The following is a 6099-nucleotide window of genomic DNA, read 5'->3' as shown; positions in this document are numbered from 1 at the left end:
CCTGAAATGCACATTCTTCTTAGTTTAGGTCATGGTCAATTCTAGGGAAATTGCTATAGGCAGGTAATTAAAGTTTGTTAGCCTGCTGACCTTTGTATTGTTACTTAAATACAGTATAGCGTGTCCCAGGTACTTTGTAAAGCACTTCCCATATATTAATATATTCAGTCTGCATCAATCAAAATGGTGTGGTAATTCACCTTAGGTCAAACAGCTATTAAAACAGCAATGCTGGGATCTGAACTTGACCAGTCTCAATCCATACTCTGTACTCTTAATCATGATGTCATTCTGCCTTTAATCTGGGTAACCAGATGATTAAATATACTGGTAATGGAGTGTAGGCATTATTTGTAGGCCTAAATTTGCTAAACTTACTGGACAGGTTGAGATAGGCTGAAGAGTGGTGAGACTCCTTTCCTGTTCTGGGATAAGAAAGCAAGTAGTAATCTGTTAGTGTGCTGTGATGGTGGTCACCTGGTTTACAAAAAGGGGTTTTGTAAGCCATAAAATAGTATATAAGCATAAGAATTTTGAAGACCATGTGTATGGAAGGTAAATGGTCACTCCCTCACAGTAGAATTTGGTACAAACAGGTCCCTTTAAGACTTACTGTTCACATTATGGAACATTTTGTTCCCATAATTAAAGCTTTCTTACATTTAATTGCCAACCTTTTTTGTCACCTTTGGGGGAATCTCAGAATACTCTGAGTGTATCTGATCAACTGTTGCTGCATAATCAGTCATTAAAACTCAGAGGCACACAACAGGTACTTAGCTGCTGATCTCATCCAGGCTCTCACTCATCTGTAGGACAGCTGGGGTTGACTGATAGACTGCAGGTGTGTGTATCTGTTCCACATGGCTCAGCCTCCTTGGAAGAGTAACGTTACATCTTTTCTCATAGGCAAAAGCAAGTTTTCCAAGCTGGTATTAGATAGGTGTCATTTTCTCAGCTTCCCAGCATGCAGACCTACCATTGGGATATTCCCCAAACTGAGTCCTGCTGAGAGGCAGAGCCCACCTAACACCATAGATGCCCCAAATCCCAGATGCTTGTTTACCCATCCTTTGCATCTACAGCATATGCCTGTGAACCTAGGCTTGGTCAGTCAGGTGTATGCAAACTTTAAACCTTAAACCCAAGAAGTAGGGATAGTAGAAAATTATTCAGGTGAGTAGAGTGGATGATAAGTGCCTTAAACATGTCAGCAATATGTGAGGGGGAGTGTGGAACTAGGGGATAGGGAGGTGGTTATCTCTCTAGCCGGCAGATTCCTTGTCTTGTGTCAGTGGCAGCAGTGGGACAGGCTGTGGTGTCCACAGTTTGGCAGTGGTGATGACCTCACCAGACTGACTTCGTGATGTGGCTATTAAACTTCCTTCCAGGCCTGATTTTTCTTTCCTCCTGCAGTCTGCAAACTTGAAAACAGACCCCAAAAATCTCCTGTATCTGCTTAAGTCAGCTGGCATCTTTTATTTATAATCAAGAATCTTGACTGATAACTCCTTGTCATTAGTGATGCTTAATTGGTAGCCATCTCTAGTCTCAATTTGTATTCCCTCTAATCCATTTTTCATTAAGCAGTCAATGTCTTAAGAGGTAAATCAGATCACATCATCCCTTTGTTTTAAAATCCTTCAATGGTTTCCTCTTGCATTTAGATACAAATCCAATTTTTTTTTTTTAGTGATCTGCAAGGACCTTCACTAACCCCTCAACCCACCAGGTCTCTCCAACCTCATCTTGCAACTTTTCTTTTGGATATTAGAAGCAGGAGCTTCCTCAGCTTTACTAAACTGGAGTAGAAATTCCAACAATAAGCCACTTGTGGAGAGGAGGAAGGAGGAGGCAAGATGGAGACAGAAAACTTGGAACTGAGTATCTATTATGGTACTTTTTAGGCTTGGGACCAATTCCCTAATGCTGATTCTTGCTTATTGCCTGCTTGACCTTTATAATTACAGTTTGTTTTAAAACATACTTTAAAATGTAAGCAGCTTAAAATTTTTTAACCTTCAAAAAGTTTTAAACTGAATTTCCTTAAGCTATTAAAAGCTAAGAGTCTCCTTAATTAAGTTTAAGTTGATTTTATTTTTTCAATGTAATGGCTATATAGTTTATTTAAAGCTAAAAATTATCTGATTGATAAGACAAATACTGTATCTCTTTTCTCTCCCCATGCAAAAAGATTGTCCCGTTAGGCAATATAAAGCAAATTATCTGATAATTGTATATCATGATAATTCTCTCCAGTCTAAATGTGCTATTTGAATTTAAAGGTTATCAAATTACTTCTGACTTCTAGTCCTGCATGTAAGGAAACTGGAAGTCACCACTCCATCCTAACAACAAGTAAAAGCTGAACAACAAAAAATCAATAGCGCTTTTTCCATCCGTAAGAGAGGTAAGGTCATAGGGCAAACTGCTGCCCCCCGAATTGGAGAGATGGGCAAATACATTGGAATCTCAACTTAGTGGAGTTGAAACCCACAAGCAGAAACCTCTGCAAAAACCATTCACCAGAGCATTCTGTACCTTGTAAAGATCTGGCCCCAGGAGAAACTATTTAACCTAGAGCCCAACATGCTGGGATTTTATCAGAGCCTAGCTGATGTGGAAAAGGGAAATACCCAACTCCAGCTTGCTCTAGCTATCGTGTCCCAAATAAGAGGCCAGGAATGGTGGTGGTGTGTGGGGGCAGGGGCTCAGAAGCACTTGTGAAGTTTACAGGGCAGAGGCATAGGCACACTAGAAGACACACTAATCACAGGAGTATAGATGGTTTTCCCTCCACCCATACCTTACCACCACATTTCTAAAGGCTTACAGCAATTCCTTATAGCCAGTACATTATGTCCAGCTAACAGGGAAAAAAAAATACAAGGCATATTAAAAGGCAAAAGCCACAGTTTGAAGTGACAGTAGGCATTAGAACCAGACTTAGATATGGCAGGGATGTTGGAATTAACAGACTGGGAACTTAAAACCACTGTTTAATATGCAAAGGACTGTAATGGATAAAGTAGACAGCATGCAGGAACAGATGGGCAATGCAAGCAAAGATGCAAACGAAGAAGAAATCAAAAAATGCTAGAGATCAAAAACACTGCAGAAATAAAGAAGTGCCTTTACCAGATAATAAAACAGGATGTAGCTAAGGAAGGAACTGCTGAGCTTAAGGAATTCTCAATAGAAACTGCCAAAACTGGAAAAAAAAAAACACCAAAAAAACCTCCCAAAACCCAAGAACTAAGACAACTGCAAAAGGTATAGCTCATATGTAATGGTAATACTAAAAGAAGAACAGAAGAAATATTTTAAACAATGATTGAGAATTTACCCAAGTTAATGTGTATTATAGACTGTGTTGTCTTCAGAATAATATGTTGAAACTTCATCTCTAATGTCATGTTATTTGGAGCTTAGGCCTTTGGGAGGTAATTAGGTCATGATGATGGGGCCCTCATAAATGGGATTAGACACCAGAGAGCTCCCTTGCTCCTTCCACCATGCAAGCACAACAGTGAAAAGATAACTGAATCAGGAGGTGGATCTTCACCAGACATTGAATCTGCCAGTGTCTCGATCTTGGATTTCCCAGCCTCCAGAACTATAAGAAATTTCTGTTTATAAGCCAATCCAGTTTATGATACTTTGTTAGAGCAGCCTGAACAGACTGGATGCCAAAGCACAGATCCAAAAAACTCAGAACACCAAACAGGGTAAATGCCCCAAAACCACAACAAGGCATGTCATTTTCAACCTACAAATAATTGAAGATTAAAAATCCTGAAAGAAGCCAGAGGAAAAACGCATTTTACCTATAGAGGAGCAAAGATAAGAATTATATCTGACTTCTCAGAAACCATGAAAGAAGAGAGTGATGTGTTACTTAAAATGTTGAGAGAAAAAAACCCACCAATGTAGAATTTCTGTGCCTTGTGAAATTATCCTTCAAAAGTGAACAGTGAAGACTCTCAGACTATCAGGATTGAAAGAATTCGTTGCTAGTACACCTGCCTTGCAAGATAAGCTCTTGAGAGAAAAGGAAAATAATATAGATTATAAACAGATCTACATAAAGGAAGAGCATCAAAGAAGGATTAGTGAAGGTAAAATAAAAATTTTTTATTCTTAATTGACCTAACAATTATTTTGAACAAAATGTTAACAGTGTGTTTGATTATGCTTACATATGTCATATATGTGTATATTTGCATATTCTTATATGTAAATAATGACCAATGATACAAGGGATGCTAGGAAGGAACTATAATTACTTTATTAAAAAGTACACTACTGGTGAAGCAGTGTAGTAGTATTTTAAAGTGGATTTGGATTAGCTGTATATTGCAAACTCTAGGATAACCACTTAAAAGTAAAAATGTATAACTGATGTGCTAAGAAAAGAAAATGGAAATATGCTCAAAACCACAAAAAGAACAAAAATAGGTACAAAGAACAAGTGTAACATAAAAATAGTAACAAACACGGTAGATGTTAATCTAACTATATCAGTAATCACTTCGAATGTCAATGGTATAAATACACAAAAGACATTATCAAAGTGGATCAAAAAAATAAAGTGGGTTTATTGTAGACAAGTATAGATTAAAAGTAAATGGATGAAGAAAGATGTACCATGCTAATACTAATGAAAAGAAAGCAGGAGTACAATAAGTCCCCTACACACGAACCTTCAAGTTACGAACTTTCAAAGATGCAAATGTGCATTTGCATGTCCAATCACATACGTCAGTTCATGTGCCTAGTGTACATTGTCATGTGTGTGCATCCTCTACAAGTGGTTGTGCTTTTGTGTACTTTACTGTATAGAGCACAGTATCTTTATTTCAAGCCCATGATGTCTGGAAGCAAGCATAAAAGCAGTGATATAGCTGGTACACTGCAGCCAATTGTGTTAGTTGGGTACCTAGGTTAACTTTGTTGGACTTAGGAACAAACTGGACTTATGAACGTGCTCTCGGAACAGAACTTGTTCGTATGTAGAGGACTTACTGTACTCTTACTAATTTCAGACAGAGTAGACTTCAGAGCAAGGAAAATTACCAGGGTTAATAAAAAGAGGCATACTGATAAAGGGATCTTCAAGAAGATACAAGAATCCTTATGCACCTAACAACAGAGTGTCAAAATATGTGTAGCAAAAACTGATAGAACTGCAAGAAGAAATAGATAAATCCACTAGCTTGGATAGAGACTTCAACTCCCCTCTCATAAATGAACAGATCCAACAGGCAGAAAATCAGTAAGGACATAGCTGAACTCAGCACCACCAACAATCAACTGGATATAATGGACATCTATAGATAGCTTCATCACCACCAACAGCAGAATACACATTTTTCTCAAGTTCACCTAGATAACATTCTGGGCCGTAAAATTAAACTAAACAAATTAAAAAAAAAAACATACAATGCCTGCTCTCAGACCACAATGGAATTAAACTAGAAATCAATAACAGAGAATTGGAAAAATCCCCAAATAATTGGAGATTAAACAACACACTTCTAAATAACACATAGGTCATTGTGAAAATCTCAAAAATTTTAAAATACTTTGAATTAAAAATTGTGAGATGCAATGGAAACAGTGCTTAGAGGGAAATTTATAGCATTGAATGTGAATATTAGAAAAGAAGAAAGGTCTAAAATCAATTTCCTAAGCTTCCACCTTAGGAAATCAGGAAAAGGAGAGCAAGTTATATCCAAAGTAAGCAGAAAAAAGGAAACAACAAAAATTAGAGCAGAAACCAATGAAATTGAAAACAGGAAATCAATAGAGAAAAGCAAAACAAAAGCTGGTTCTTTGAAAATTTCAAAAATATTGATAAGCTTCTAGCAAGGCTAACTTAAAAAAGAGACAGGGGGGCTTCCCTGGTGGCGCAGTGGTTGAGAGTCTGCCTGCCAATGCGGGGGACACGGGTTCGAGCCCTGGTCTGGGAAGATCCCACATGCCGCGGAGCAACTGGGCCCGTGAGCCACAATTACTGAGCCTGCGCGTCTGGAGCCTGTGCTCCGCAACGAGAGAGGCCGCGATAGTGAGAGGCCCGCGCACCGCGATGAAGAGTGG

The sequence above is a fragment of the Balaenoptera physalus genome, assembly GCF_965194825.1.
Source record: "Balaenoptera physalus genome assembly, chromosome: 4".
Lineage (NCBI taxonomy): Eukaryota > Metazoa > Chordata > Mammalia > Artiodactyla > Balaenopteridae > Balaenoptera > Balaenoptera physalus.
Note: the sequence above shows the minus strand (reverse complement) of the source record.